Source organism: Ursus maritimus, unplaced genomic scaffold (assembly GCF_017311325.1).
Source record: "Ursus maritimus isolate PB19 unplaced genomic scaffold, ASM1731132v1 scaffold_34, whole genome shotgun sequence".
Classification (NCBI taxonomy): Eukaryota; Metazoa; Chordata; class Mammalia; order Carnivora; family Ursidae; genus Ursus; species Ursus maritimus.
The window spans coordinates 21,056,320-21,072,908 of NW_024426008.1; the positions used below are offsets into that span (position 1 = coordinate 21,056,320).

Genomic DNA, 16,589 nt, shown 5'->3' on the forward strand with positions numbered 1-16,589 from the left:
GATAGATTAATGGCTAAAGAAAATGTAGTGTGTGTGTGTGTGTAGCAATAATACGGATGGTCCTAGAGGGTATTATACTAAGTGAAATAAGTCAGAGAAAGACAAATACCATGATTTCAGTTATATAGGGAATCTACAAAAAAGTAATTAAACAGCAAAAACAGACCCATAAATACAGAGAACAAACTCATGGTTGCCAGAGGGCAGGGTGGTGGGGAGATGGGCAAAATGGGTGCAGGGGAGTGGGAGGTACAGACTTCCAGTGATGGAATGAGTATGTCACAAGGATAAAAGGTACAGCACAGGGAATGGATTCAGTGGTGTCGTGAGTGCGACCTATGGGGATGGATGGAAACCGTATGTGGCGTGAGCACGGGGGAATGCACAGACTTGTTGACTCACTATGTTGTGCACCTGAAACCAAGGCAACCTCGTGTGTCAACTACACTTCAATACAAATACTTAATTGTTTTATTTAACCCGGTATGCCCAGAATGTCGTTATTTCAACAGGTAATCAATACCTTACTGGCTAGTATTAGATATTTTACATTCTCTTACCAAACCAAGTCTTAAAACTCCGATGTGTATTTTACACAGAGAACACGTCTCAATGTAGTCTCTGCAGCAGCACGTGGCTCATGGTGACCACACTGCACAGCCCAGCCTTGAACTGAAAGAACCTGGGGCACCTGGGGGGCTCAGTCTGTTGAACGTCTGACTCTTGATTTCAACTCAGGTCATCTCAGGGTGTGAGACCAAGCCCCCGCCCCATGGGGTTCAGCGCTGGGTGTGGAGCCTATTTAAGATCTTAAGATTCTCTCTGTCCCTCTGCCCCTCCCCCTCACGCGCATGCTCTAGCTCTTAAAAAATAACTAAAAATAAAAACCTGAAATAATCTACTTATGGGTTTGTCTTCCGTACTAGAAGGTGAGCTACCCAAGGGCAAGGTCAACATGTTACAATATCATCAGTGTCCTATCAGTGCCCAGCATGTCCTGAGCGCTCAGTGAATGCTTGCTCAACTCAAGTGACCGGAGGGTATTTGAGAGAAGGTGGAATTTCAGCAGCTGCTCAAATTAAGAGATTACATGTACTTATAACAGAAATAATAGCTAGTATCTTGGTCTTGGACCATGTTCTGGGCTCTTCAGATGCATAACGTCATTCAGTCCTCATAACAGCGCCATATACTATGTACCATTATTACTTCTACTTTATGGATAAAGAAACTTGCCCCAAATCATCCACCTGCTAAGTGGGAGAATGAGGACTTATGGAGATCATTCCAGACAAAGGACGTGGCCACTAAACACGCACACAGAGCACAATAAATAAAAAGGTGAAAAGAAACTCTATTTGCAGATGTGATAAGCCTGCTCCGATAGGGAAGCCTTCTCCGGTCTCTCCTCTACCAGCCCCCACAGCATCTTTTCCGGGGCTCAGTGACCTGCTGAATGTTGCCTTATCCAGGGCGGATCTTTTTCCAAGGGTTTGAACCAGCCCTTCCTGTCTTGAAATTTAATATCTTTCATATTTGTCTTCTGAGTTGGGTGCATTCTGCCTGTCTTGTCAAACCGGCAGAGCTTTTCAGCAAGCACTTTAGTGAGCCTCATCTTCTCCCAGGATATGGAGGGACAGAGGGGCATAAACTGCTTCCCTGCCCCTGCTGTCCCCGGAGGGTCCCACAGCCCCGCTGCAGAAGCCTATAGGCGAGGGAAGCAATCCTTAAGAAAAATGATGCTGGCACGCCTGGGTGGCTCAGTTGGTTAAGCGTCTGCCTTCGGCTCAGGTCATGATCCCGGGGTCCTGGGATCGAGCCCTGTGTTGGGCTCCCTGCTCAGCGGGGAGTCTGCTTCTCCCTCTGCCCCTCCCTCCTTGTGCTTGCTCTGTCTCTCAAATAAATAAAATCTTAAAAAAAAAATGATGCGGATTTCAAATTTGGGGTGTGTGTGCGGGGACGGGTGGTGATGTGTGTACAAAAATTCCATTATCTCTAAGCCCCGGGAACCAGAACCACATCTGGCAGAGGAAATAAAGCCGAAGAGGTAAGGAAAGAATAGATGAGAAGCCTCGCTAACAGCGGCTTCCAGACTCCACGTGGTGGGAAATGAAGATCCCTGGAGGCTTCCGGAGCCTGGGAGGGATGTGATGAAAACAGTGATTACGGGAGATGAAATGCAAGCAGGACAAATTGAAGGGAAGGGCTGCGGCTGGGAGGGGGCAGGCAGCCAGGCCCGCGGAGGTGCGGAGAGCAAGGCAGAAGCAAGCCTATCGAGGAAGGAACCCACGAGTCCACGTAAATTCACAGCTGCCCACCCCAAAGTCACTTTCCTACCAACTCACTACCAATTGTTTTTTTTTTTTTTTTTCTTCCTCTTTTTATGACCTTACTATATTTGGGACGGCAAAAATGAACCTGAGAGGAGCTGAAAGTTTCATTAAACTGATAATAAAATGCCATCTCTGTGAATAGAGCGGTTGCACTGGGTGTGTACCCTGCTGAGCAAATAAGCTTCACCATGAGCACGTCCGTTAGGTCCTTAGTCACGGAATAAACAAGCACGATGAAAACAATGATTTCTTAGAGCAGCCTCATGGCCATGAAGCCCGTAGGACAGGACAGAAATGGCTGTCCCCAAGGTGGCAGCCCCAGCTGGAGAGTGCCCCGAGCTCACTGCCCTTCGGGACCTAGTCGGCTCCCACAGTGGCGGGAGGGACGGGCGGACTCTTAGGTGGGCCAGCCCTGCTTGCCAGAGCCCTACCCCCGAAACCACCACGTTCTTTGGTTCTGGCTACAAGTTGAAATGGCCCAGGGACTCAACAGTTATTTTCATTCACGTTTAGATCCAGAAAGAGCCTTGGAGAGCATTTAAACTCATAGTTTAAGAATATTTTCAAGCTGCACACATTTTTTTTTTTTGGCCAATTAAATCTAATGGAAATACAATGGAGAAATATTAACAGAGTCCTTTGGAAGGAACTGTGGGGAAAGGCCCAGGATTCCATCTACTCATTCTATTCCCTTCCCTGCTCTAACCCCTGTCAACTCACACACTTTGTGGCCTACCCCGAAGTCCTCCCCAGGACCCGGGGGCTGAAGAGACAGCAAGTTTACAAATTATTGAAGAGTCTAGTATTTTTGTTTTGTTTTGGCTTCTTGTGACAGATGAAAAATTAAAGCCCAGAAACTTAAAATAGGACTTCCATTTCCAGTGACAGGACACACAAAATAACCTAAAAGCCTCCTTCTAGGAGGCTAGAAAGCCTCCTTCTTTAGCTAGAATGCTAGCTAAATGCAACTCTCCATTTCAGTGCATAACATGAACTCACAAAGACATAAATTCCTCAATTTGAAACCGGGTATAACCCAGCAATTCCATGTGTCCCAGAACAGTGTTTATCTAATTCTTCGTGGAGACGGGTCAGAGGATCACTTCAGTACATTGTAACCAGCACATTTTTTGCTGGACCACACTAAACTGGGTTATAACTGCATAGAAAATAAGGATATTATTTTGAGAAACTTTAATTTCCCATATATGTGCACACACAATTGTAACCCGTGTGCTGGGTGTCCACGTAAAGTGTATCTTTAACAGTGGGTATAGACAAAACATTTTGAAAAAACGCTATCTTAGAGAAACTTCTGCATGTTAGCATAGGAAATGTGTAAAAACACTCACTGAAGCATCGTTTGTAATGGTGCAAAATTAGAAGCAACCTCATTGTTCATCACAGGAGGACACATAAAACATAGGGTGGTCTGTCCATGAAACACGGCACCACAGAGCGGTTAAAACGAATAGACCGGAGCTATGGTGCTGAAATCTAATGATTAAAAAAAAAAAAAAAAAAGCAAGTGGCAGAACATAGGGCGTGCTCCCATTTACTTCAAGTTTCAAAACCTGCAGAACAGCAGGACCTACTGTTGAAAGGTGCAGGTGTCCACAGAAAAAGTATGAGAGTCTGAAGGTTCAGGACAGTGTTTATCTCTGGGGTGGGAGGAGGGGACACGGGATTAAGGAGGAATCCACCACGTACTCAACTCGTTCTCAAGTGAGCTGGTCAAAACGTTAGGATTGTTGCCTAGAACTCGGGGGTGGCACTCAGTTTAGTGACTGCATTTGCCCTATTTTTGTTGTTGTTGATTTAAAAAATGTATGTGTAAGTCGTACGTACTCACCGAGACCAGACTGCTGATTGGTAGAGTAATCTGGAAGAAATCCAGGGCAGGACACCTGACTGATTCCCAACCCAGGGGTCTTTCCGCACGGTTCCCAGTTCATGATCTGTTTGGGAATGAAGGATTTGCATCATTTTGCTCCTAATCTTAATAATTTATTTTTACCTGAGGGATATTGTTCTCCACAGCCCACCGAGGCCACATCTGCTCTGGCCAGAAATAGCACAAAGCCCACTCGCTCTGGGAGGCTGAGCTGTTGCTTCGTGGTTTGTGTCTTGGCTCTGTGTTCCAGCCTCGCGCGTGCACTGCAAAAAAAAAAAAGGAAAGAAAGAAAGAAAAAAAGAAGAAAAAAAGGGCTGAGCCACTGAAAGGTCAGGAGAGAGATGATTTAAACAAAAAGTAGAAGCAAAAAAAGAAAAAAAAAAAAAAGGAACAGAAAGAGAGAAGGGGGAGAGGGAGCCTCAGCCTTGCTTGAGGGAATACCCAAATTCACGGGAAAGAATCAAATTAAAGTCAGAATATCGCTGAGCAACCATAAAACAAATATGGGGCGTATTTTAGATGACAGGACTTAGTTGAAATAGTAGCCCCTTTATAGTCTTTAAGCACAAAGACACAACCTAACGGGAGTGGGTTCATTAACTTTTTTCCTAGTCTACAAAAACCAGACAAAGGATACCTTGCCAAGGACTGGAGAATCGTAGGCAGAGATTTATTGTGCTTTGGAAAAGTTCAGGGCAGTGGTTTTTATCACTGGAGCTTTCGTACTCTTCAGGTTACATAAGAGGCTCTTACTTCTCTTTCTTCTGTAGGCATAACTTCCAGGCAAGCTTTAGCTTCTCAGGTGGGCGAGCCAAAGCCTTCGGCTGCTGGAGGGGAGACAGTGACAGAGAAGAAGGTACCCTTGTAGTAGAGGGTCTGCAAGAGACGAGTCTCTGGAGTCCAGCTGTGCACTGTACGTGAGTGTATCTTTACATACTTCTGCCCTGGGATGCCTACCAATCGTCAGGAACCGTGAACGTATTCTTTTTATACTGCTGGAGAAAACTCAGATCTGTGGCAGAATTCCTTCTGTTGTGTGGAGAGCAAATAAAGCAGCCACTGACCTTTACAGAGCGCTTCCTCTTCTAAATGCCTTACCTCTTTCTCGTCTGTAACCGCCTTCCCACAAGGGTACTACTGCTAGCCCCATTTTACAGGTAAGAACACTGAGACAGTGCAAGGTTAAGCGATGGATGTCTCAGGTCACCCGCAATAAGTGCTGGAGCCAGGATTCGGACAGAGCCAGTTGGTTCTAACGGCCTGGGCTTTTATGTGCCACTGTGTCCTGGAGGCGGCATTTAAAGGAAGTTATGTTAGGCTCCATGGGAACCCTGCCTCAGATACAGGGGCTTTAAGAGGGAAGTATTCACACGCCAAGGTGAGAGCGGTTCGCTAAAAATCCGAATCCTCTCCTTAGAGGTCCGAGCACCTGAGAACACCTGCCCCTAGCACTGAGGACGCCTGCTGTGGACCCCACCCTGCCTAAGTTAGGGCTAATTTCTGCTTTGCCCCTAAACCCCCAGAGGACAAAAGTGGAGCTGGACTTGGGAATGCTATCAAATAAAAACCAGAAGGCCTAAGCTTGAGTTCAGTGTCGCCACCTACTAACTAAATGGACTCACTTCCTTCACTTTCCTTGTCTGTGAAACGAGAAAAAGGAATGCCCACTACATAGGATGGTGATTCGAACCAGACGGAGGAACGAAGAACTTTATGCACATCGGTGACACCTGAGTTTTGTTTTGTTTTCATTTGCTCCCTACGTCAAGGCAGCACGTTACAACAAAATGCTGTAAACATCTGAGAAAGATCCATGTGGATCCCAAAGAGCCTTTCTCTGTAGAGTGAATACTAACCCTGGTCAGCTCATTTCCCCCTTTCCCCATCTAGAAGAGGAGGGGTATTAATCACCGGAGTGTCTTCCAATTTTGGTATTTTGTGATTGGTTGGGTCCCAGATCCAGGAGAAGTGAACCAGGGTTTTGAAATGGTAGTTTGGGTATTTCCAGGCCTGCTTGCCCTCCTCAGGGGAACACATTGCTGGGGTCCCATTCATGACACAGGACCCCAGAGGCAATCTAACAGCCCAGGGATATAATTACGTTCTAACTGTCCCCCCAAGTTCAGGTGTTCGGGGAAAAAGAACTGGATTCTCTACCGGAACTAGGTGAACACCTGGATCAGCAGGCAACCTGCTCGAGGTCGGGATGGGGACATCCCACACTTTTGTTCTGGGTAATGCCAGATACATGAGCGGATGCAGGGCAGGAGGACTTCTGAGGGAGCTTCGAGCCTTGTGACCTCATGTGACTGCTTCACTGATAAGTGTCACTTGAAAATGATGTCAGATAGGACCAGTCATGACAGGCTGTGAGTCAAAGCCAGGGGCCCCGCCAGGCTTCCTGCCTCTCTGTGTTGGCCTTGCCACAGGGAATAGGTCAAGCGTGGGGACTATAACTCGAGCGGGTGACTGGGGTGTGGTGCTGAAGCAGCTGTGAGCCCGCTGAACGCTCGGCCAGTCCTTCCAGAATGGACTTGACGCCATCCCAAAGGAAGTCAGGGCCCTGGGGAGCTCGGTGCTGTGGCTGAGCATTCTCGAAGGGAAAGAAGGTCCGTCACCTTGACCACCATCTATTACACATAAACCCGCCCAAGCTGTCCCATTCCCTGGGCTTTCACAGCCTGAAGCAGAAGATAGGAAACATCACCCGTGTGACAGCAAGCCCTGTCAGCAGCCTCGAGATACATCACAAGGCCATGAGCCCAGTGGCCGGAATGGTTACAACAAGACGAGCATGGGCGGCCTCCCACATCCCCTCGCAGTGGACGCCCATTCATGATTCAGTCTGTGTCTCTAGCAGCCCATGCTCATTCCTGCCCAGGGCTCTGCGCCACTGTCCCTCCCGAGAAGCCTGGGCCTCGTCTCCCACAGCTGGCTCCCTTCTGCAACTCAACGCTCATGTCAACTATCACCGTGTCAGGCCACATGCACACCTCCCACAGCTCCCAGCGCAACGGCCCTTTCCTATCGCATACAGAACTTCTCATTATCTCAAACCATTCACTTCATTTATTCTCGTTTACCGCCTACTCTCCCTTAGGGAAATGACAGCCAGCATCTTCTCTGTCCTCTCCAGTCTATCCCCAGCACTGGAGGAAAACAAACAAACAAACCTATATCTGGCAGATAACAAGGAATCAATACAATTAGTAAATTAGTTAATTAATGAGTTGATTAATTCTATCCAGGACAGGTGTGTACTGGCACAGAGAGGGTTTGGTGAGATCTCAAGGCTCCAAGGTGGCTTTCGTAGACACTTTAATGGGGGAATACCTCCCCATTAAAGATCCGAAACTCCTACTCTGATCATCGGGGCTGGCTCCTGACATCTGTATTTATACTACATAACTTTTCGCCTAGAAATGATTTTGGTTGCACGTGTGGTATATAAAGTGCACTATGATTTCAAGTACCAGGGTATCATTCTCCTCAAATAAGTACAAATCGGGTGGTGTTAGGTCCAGGGTTGGTGTGGGTCCTTCAACCACAGAAGGACCTTGTTCTTTCTCCTTTGCACCCTCTGTTCCTAGCACACAACTTTCTTCTGGTGCTTGTTACGTCATGGTCCCAACAAGGCTGCTGCATCACCGGGCATCATGTCTGAATGCCAGACGAGGGGCAAAGCAAAGAAAGAAAGAGCCATGCCCCATGATTCTGTCATTCCTTTTTATTGAGAAGACAAAAGCTTTCCCAGTATCCATATCCAGCCTCCTCCTATTTATAGCTCTTGCATTCATCCTGGGTCACGTGGCTGCCCCTAGACCAGTTACTGACAACACGAAATTAAATAACTGTGACTAGTTGAGACTGTCACGATTCATCCCCGGGGGCTGAACAGAGGACCAGCTTTCCTTGAGATCAAGGTATTGCCACTCTCTCCTCAATAAACCGATGTGTCCTATCTAAATAGATGAGAGTGGACATTTACCCCAAACGAGAGGTAAGACTCACAGAGACTGGGAGTTACAGACACATACCTTGAGCTGTCATTTTCCGAACTTTCTTAAGATTTGGCTGTTCACATTGTTTAAATTCCATTGCATGCTCAAGTACCTACCCAAAGTATCTTTTTCTCTTCAGCTAGCCCAAGATAGTTTCTTTCATAAAACCAAAGGGTCTTTGTTGCTGGAACATGTAACTACCAGCATCCTGCACAGCCAGTCAGGCTGCTGTAGGGTGTCTAACAGTCCATTCACATCTCCCTCAGCAGGGACATGGCCCTTCGTACCCAACACTCTGCTCCTCCCGAGGTGACCCAAACACTTAGACATTATGTCATCAGCCTGACAACCTTCTCCTCCTCCCCCTCTCCACCTTCAGACAGCATTCGCTGAGGTCCCAAGTGTTGAGGGAGGCCTGCTGGGTCCTAAGGGGCTGCCTGATGACAGAGGGACACAGGGCTAAGCAGTAACACCCACCCTGACCAGTGGAGGAACAGAACTGAGAGATGTCTCATCACAAATCCATGATCAATGCCAAAAACACTTCCTGCCTTCTCACTCTTTTCCCAAAACTTTTTTCTTTTTTAAGCCATCTGATTATCCAGGACACACACGGACACACACACACACACACACACACACAGTCATCCACACCCTCACAATTAAGAAAGAACCTAATGAGCGAAAAGCCTGGCCAGCCCAGCGTACTGCTCCATCCCTGCCAATAGCCACAAGGAATCTTTTGTGGGTGATTCTAAGGACTGTCACACAAGTGTCTATAGGGATATCTCTGCAAAGCTCTTGCCTGACCATCTATGAACTTGATCAAAATTGTTTTTCAGTATATACATTGTTCTTCAATTTCTCTCTTCAACTTATGCAAATTTTAGACAGCATTTCTCAAAATGTGTTGCATGCAACTTACAGCTTTTACATAAACAAATGGTTCCAAGATCAGATGACTTGGCAAGCACCCAACTGAAGAAAGTTAAAGTTTCTTCTTACAGCGAAGATAGGGTGCAAGGCTTCAATATTCCAATAGGGATGATGAGTAGCTAAGGAGAGACAGAGTACGTGGCATCTTCCAAATCTGTTTCACCACTGAAAGTTTTTTCCTTGGCGTATATTGAAAGACTGGTGATGCTTCGGGAAATGCTAAGAAGCAGAAGGATACAAGGGGCAAATCCTAGACACTACTACCTCTTTTAAGTGCCAAGAGGCATATTCTGTGACTTAGTTAAGTTGGCCTCGTCCAGACCTAAGGGTACCGCTAGTGAATGTACTGGGTTGTTAGGATGGCCCCTTGGTCCAGTGTGTCAGAGTTCTGCATCCCAGGTGCTGCCCTGGGTGACAGGCACCTTGGTCTAGGAGGGAGTGCACGTGAGCTGATGATGTTTCGATGTTTTTCTCTGATCATCAGTTTTCCCACCTTCAAAATGAGCACAGTGGGCCCCATCAGAACAAGGAGCATGCGGTCATTACCGACGAGTCCAACGACTTGTTATTTTTCTTCTGTTCCAACTTTTAATGAAAGCAATTTTCATTAACGCAAGGGTGAGCAAGCCACATTGACCTTGAAGACACGGTACATAAACTAAAAACTTAAAAGGTTTGGTGTTTTTGTCTTTTTTCTCAATTTGTCTTGTTTTGTTTACATCCGCCTTCTCTAAAAGACCACTTGGCATAACATAACAAAAATATCTTCCTACAAATATGCAAACATTTCCCTCAGATATTTGGCACCAATGTGGCTGCCTCATAACCTTTAGATGCTTTAAGCATCTCTCCACTGACAAAATGATTTTAGGAGAATTAAATGCAGGATTGGCAATGGTTCTGCCAAAGCCTCATCACAGGACATCTAGAGGGAAGGCTTGCTGCCGTGGAAGCCTTTGCTCCAGGGACAGCGAGATCCACATCAAAGAGGAAAATAATTGGACAAACACATTTATCACCACAGTGTGATCATATCAGCTGCAGGTTATGGGACAAGTCGAGGGGAACTTCATCTCTCACTCAAAAGGTTCAATATTATCAGCCACATAATAATAAAAAATTCATTGCTTACCTCCAAGATGATTTTATTTTCAGGCTATGTTAATAAGAATCCTTACTCCTCTGAACTTACTTTGACCTGATATTCTCCTAAATTGAATCATTTGCAATGTCTGAAAAAATTGGAGGTTCTGACACGCCCCTGTATCCTATGTCCGTGAAAAAGAACACATCTTCTCTGCAGCAATGAGAATATGAATATTAATAGGCACAGGGTGCAAGAGAGGAAAACAATGAACAAGGGCATCAGAAGACCGAGGTTCTAGTCAGTGTTTGGGCAGCTCTTGCGATGGGCTGTATTGTATTCCCCCCCAATTCACACATTGAAGTCCTAGACACTGTACCTTAGAACGTCACTTCATTTTGGAAATAGGGGCTTTATGGAGGTAATCAAGTTAAAATGAGGTCATCGGGGTGGGCCCTAATCCAGTATGACAGTGAACTTGTAAGAAGGGAACATTCGGACACAGACACACCTCGTGGGAAGAGGATATGAATGAAGATGGGGTGAAGACAGCCACTGACGAGCCGAGGAGAGACACTGGGAACAGATTCGTCCCTCCCAGCCCTCAGAAGAAACCAATCCTGCCAACACCTTGATTTTGGACTTCTAGCCTCCAGAACTTGGGGACAATAAATTTCTGTCATTTATGCCACTTGGTTTGTGGTCCTTTGTTACGGCAGCCCCAATACACTAATGCAAGCTGTGTTCTCAGGTGAGTCTCTTATCTAGTACCTCTCGGTCTTAGTTTCCTCGTCTACAGTATTAGAGGGCAAATGAACTTTGAAATTGCCTTTCATCTCCAAAGGCTTTTAGTTTGTTTTTTTTAATTTTATTTATTTATTCATGAGAGAGAGAGAGCAGCAGAGGCAGAGAGAGAAGCAGGGTTCCCGCTGAGCAGGGAGCCTGATGCAGCCTCGATCCCAGGACCCTGGGATCATGACCTGAGCTGAAGGCAGACGCTTAACAGACTGAACCACCCAGGTGCCCCTATCTCTCAAGGTTAACGATCAAGGATGAAGGTGTCTCTCACCAATTCTCCTGAGATGTAATCATCTAGCATCTTGGGAGAACACCTTTCCCTCTTATCTACAGATCAACAGATTCTTATATACAGGCTGAAACCATGTCTGATAATCTGGTCTGGCCACCCCAATTTATATTTCAGTAATGGCTTTGGAAAGCAAAATAAGGAAGAAAGGAGGCTCAAAGTAACTCCTATGAAAGGCAAACCTATAAACGTGTCTCTTTTTACGAGACATTCATCATTTGGAAAAACCGGCCTGTGAGAGATTCTAGGGAAGGTGCTGGGGTGGGCTCGTATGAAAAGATCAGTAACAAACGTGATGCTTCTCATGGAAGGAAACACGTTCTAGGCACAATTATTGAGCTTTCGAGTGCTCCTATCCTGTTTGACTTCACCAACAAAACAGTTAACAACAGTCACTTTCTACAACATTTATCAGCCTCTCATCAGAATGTATCATGTTGGTATAAACCTTAGGCTATTCCTGTATCTTCCAAGCCTGGAATATAGTATTAATGCCAGAATCGTAATGGGTAAGAAGAGCACTTTGGCAACTACATTGCAGTTCCAAATGCTGTTAAACAGAACCGATGGCCTAGTTCCCCTTCTCTTCCCCTCACTGAATGTGTACTCCCTTGCCAAAGGACCTACCAAGATAAGCATTCCACGAAGTGATTTCATCATTGCTAACGAGGGTGACCTTCTCAAGCAGCAGCTCAATGGCTGGTTTAGCATCCACTATGTTAAAACAAAAATCAACGTATTTGCCAGCAAATCTGGCATTTAAGTGAACGGTGCTTATATTAGATAGGGTCCCAATAAGATGGCTTGCTCAAATCAGAATCATTCAAATAAGGTTTATTTACCCTGGAACTTTTTATAAAGGTGTACCTAGGATGTTAAAAAAAAAAAAAAAAAAGCCATGAGGAATTATGGGGGCAGTAATTCAGGATTAAGAGCGGAAGCACTGTTCCCACCTCAAGTCACAAGGAGACGAGGAGGAGCAGTGGTTAGCAGAACCTGGAAGGAGGAGAAAGCCATGTAGAGAAGACTGTCTTGAAAGGAGAAGTGGGATTCTGTCTCGGGACATAGCCCAAGGCATCTTCCCGAGGAGGAAGTGAGGAGAGTACGTACCCTGACTGACCTCACTCACCCCCTCCCTTCAATTGCCCACCAGGGCTCCCTATTGGTCAAATCCAACCAGAGACAAAGGGCAGGGTGCCCATGGATGTGGTCCATAAAGGTCGCTCTCTAAAGGCCAGGCTGAGCGGATCTGGAGGTGGGTGATACGCAGCATAGTGTTAAATAACCCAACAGATGCATTAAGGTATTTGTAAGTTTTTTAAGAGCAGAAACAGGTCCGCTCTTGCTCACCATTTTATTTCCAGTGACGTCCTTCCAATACCTATCAATCTTCCAATGCTCTGGCACTAACCGGGTATCCAATAGTTCAATTCAGTGCTGACACTACCCAATGTTAATACAAATTAAGGGCTCAGTCCCACAAGATGCCCCCACTTTAGACACCAGCCACAAGTGGGGTCCCCAGGACACCTGAACATCTGCCCAACTGACTAGAGATTTGGAGGTTCCCATGACACCCACTCAGGTTCAATAACTTGCTACAACTCACGAAAGCACTCTACTCTCTACTACAGTTTTATTATAAAGGATACAACTCAGTAACAGCCAAATGGAAGAGGTTCATAGGGCAACGCATGGAGGGATGGGGGGGCGGTATCCAGAACTTCTAACCCTGTGTGTGTGTCACCCTCTCAGCAAATCGACCTCTTGATCAACCTGAAAGCTCCGTTTGCCTCATTGTTTCAGAGATTTTATGGAAGCTTCTTTACTAAATCATTCACTAAACCACTGGCCACTGGTGATTGAATTAAATCTCTAGCGCCTCTCCTCCCTGGGAGTGGGAGGCAGGGCTCACAGTTCTAGCCTTCTCACAGGGGTGGTTTCTTGTAACCAACCCTATCCTGAAGCTATCTAAGGGCCTGTATTCGGTCACCTCATTAGCATACAAAAGATATTCCTAACACTCTGAAAATTCCAAGGATTTTAGGAGCTCTGTGCCAGGAATGCACGACAAAGACCAAGTACGTGTGTTATCAGGTATCATGCCACGTAGCCACGTCCTACCACGGTGTCTGGCACATAACAGTTACATTTGCTAATGAATGATGTGGTCGCAGCAAGTCACGCTAGAGTCCTCCCTCCCGCTCGCTCACTCCCTCCTTTCCTCCCTTCCTCCCTTGGGATTACTGAATTTTTTACACCAAAACTACACATGGCTTTAACATTCTCCTTCCCCTTTTAGTTGGGTATTCTAGAAAAGACAAACCCTGACAGATCTCCAGAATCTTAGGGCATTTCACACCCCTGACATCCCAAGCCCTGGGAGACCCAACAGAGGAACGTTCACAAAGACTTTTCAGAGATGGAACCAAACCTACTGATTTACAGTCTGTTCCAGGCTCCTTGTTTTCATACCTTCTTTTTACCTTCACAACCAACAGATTCTGCTGCCCTAAAGAGATGCAGGAAGCTAGGGTTGGACATTTGCTGGGGATGCTAGAACATTTTTTGCTTATGTCATATGTTGTGCAACATGCCACCGAAAGGACTTTATATTCTGGACAGTTTCCCAATGATATGAGTTCCACCTTATGGTTTTAAAATCCCAAGTAATCAGCATTTTACATATCGTAGGGAAAACTGGATTTCTGCCAAAGGAAAATCTGAAACCAAGGATAAAGAAAATGTAGAAGGGAGTAGAGCTATTTTAAATGCATTAACAGAAAAAACAAAAGCGAAAAACACACACAGGTCCATTGAGGTCTAATATGCCTTGAAAACATGGCGTGAAATTCCAGTTCAAATGAGGGTTGGGATAAGGGTGTTGAAAGTTTTCTATCCATCAGCAGAGCTAGCCCTCAGTCTGACGGATGGTTAGGCTTCTCCCTAGTTAGTAATAGCTGTCTAATCTTAACAAAAACGAGCCACACTCTAGGACCAAACTGAATTCTCAACCTAAACAGTTGCACAAGGGCTTGATGAGGTCCTCTTAGAGAATATTTTTAGCCCTAATCAGACACCCATGGCCCACCTTCCTGTGAAAGCATATGCTTCGACCTGAGCAAAAAATACAAACGGGGCTCCTGAATGTCCTTACCCGAGTGTCCTCTCTGGCCACCGCGTCCCGGGGCATGTGACACCTCTCTGATCAGCAGCACACAATATCATCACCCCAGGCACTGATAAGAAAATGCATCCGAGAAGGGATTGTAATAGGCAGCTTGCACAAGTCTGCTGGAGACAGACACTGATACTGGAAGGGAATGCCTAAGGCACATGTTCGAAACCCAGCGGGGCATTCTAAGTGACCCAGTGGGAGGGGTCGCTGGAAACAACCAGTGGGTCTTTTGAAAGAGGGACAGTGAGAACTGAGCCCGCCCAAAGAGCGCAGAATTAGATCTAGAGGTGGGGCACAGGCGTCTTTTTAGAGCTACCTGCCCCCGTCATACAATGGGAAAGAGGCACATTAAGCATTTTCCTTTAGTATCTCTAAACAATACTCACCTGGGTTGGGTGCAGTGGGATTACATGGGAAATATTTTCAAAATATTTCAAGACCTTCCCGCCCCACCCACCCGCCCCGCCATTCTGACAAACCCTACATGGGGGCAACCTATGCATGTTGCAGGAACTCCCAGGTCTTTCCGATCCTCCCACCTCCCTCCATCCTGACTTATCCCTGGTTAAGATCCACTGAGCACGAGTTCTCTATTACACTCAATTACTAGAAAGAAATATATTTGGGTCACATATCTTAATTCCCTGCTGACATACCTTAATGGAATTAATATTTAACAATACACACTTGACTTAGATCAGAAATGCCTTATAGAGGTTATCTACTTGAATTTTACATTGTTACACCTTCTGGAAAATCAGTTTCAATCATCTGATATATTATCCAATTTCCATTACATACACCCTTCACAAAATTGCATGTCTAACAAAAGATGGTCCCTCCCAGCAAGACAGGTCTAACAGACAATGATAATGAAATAATGCAAAGTGTTTGCCCTGGTGCCTCAGCTGCTAGAAGATTGTGCACACTGGCAAGCATCCTTAGAAATGGCTTATAAGGCAGTTTGTCCAACAGAATTTTCTGTGATGATAGAAACGTTCTTTGTCCGCACTGTCCGGTTCAGTAGCCAGTAGGCACATGTGGCTACAGAGCACTTTCCAGGTGACTGGTGTGTTGGAGGAATGAATTTTAAATTTTATTTAACCTCAACTAATTTAAGTTTAAATAGCCACATGTAGCTAGTGGCTATATTATAGTGGCAGGATTGCAAGGCCACTTGTAAAATTTAAACTAGTACTTCATACACACGATAAGACAATACAAAAGTTTTACAGGCGTTTCAACTTAGGAGCAAATGCCATATTTAAATTTTAAGAGTGTCATTGACTTCCAGTAATATTACGGTTGACCCTTGACCAACTCAGAAGTTAGGGGTGCTGACCTTTCACACAGTCAAAAATCCTTGAACAACTTTTGACTTTCCCAAAACTTTACTAGTAAACAGAAGCCTTACTGATAACAGAAAGCCAATTAACACATATTTTGTATGTTACGTACCTTATACAGTGCATTCTTACAATAAAGCTAGAGAAAAGAACACGCTCTTAAGAAAATCATAAGGAAGAGCAAATACATTCACAGTACTGTACTGTATTTATCGAAAAACACCCACGTACAAGTGAACCCATGCAGTTCAAACCCATGCTGTTCAAAGATCAGCCGTATTCGAGAAGACTTCTGCATATCTGGGGTTGACTACAGACACTTGGCTGCTCTTAAAAAAAAAAGAAAAAAAGGAGAAGGCTCAGGTGATCTGTGCAGCAGCCTGGTTTAACTGAACTTGCCCTCTGTCCCGGACTGTCATACTTAGGATGCTGGGACCTGAAGACAGGATTTCTGACTATCCTCTGAACAGTGCCACGTTCCCTGCCTAGACAGCAGGGTGGTAACGTTTCCTCTCCCTTTAGTTAGGGACCCTCCCCTGATCCAACCCCACCTGGTAGAGGGAGGGCAGGAGGAAGCTTTAAGGTTTGCTTTGTTAATTCACACCTGGAGAGCGCGCTCTCGATGTAAGGAAGGGCCCACTGGGTTTGCGTGGTCTCTCGGCCTTGGCACTAGGGACATTCTGGGGCCTCTAATTCTGTGTTGTTGGAGACTGACCTGCCCTTTGGAAGA

General features: G+C 45.7%; 1 long non-coding RNA gene across 1 annotated transcript in view; it reads right to left on the reverse strand.

The window, feature by feature from the left end:
- The window catches only part of LOC103663226, a 118,464-nt gene that overhangs the window by 22,616 nt on the left and 79,259 nt on the right, over window positions 1-16,589 (reverse strand). The window contains exons 5-7 of the long non-coding RNA XR_005831853.1: window positions 14,493-14,574; window positions 4,865-5,054; window positions 4,186-4,490 (exon numbers count right to left, since the gene is read on the reverse strand). This is a non-coding gene — a long non-coding RNA (uncharacterized LOC103663226). The remainder of the gene's footprint in view (window positions 1-4,185; window positions 4,491-4,864; window positions 5,055-14,492; window positions 14,575-16,589) is intronic.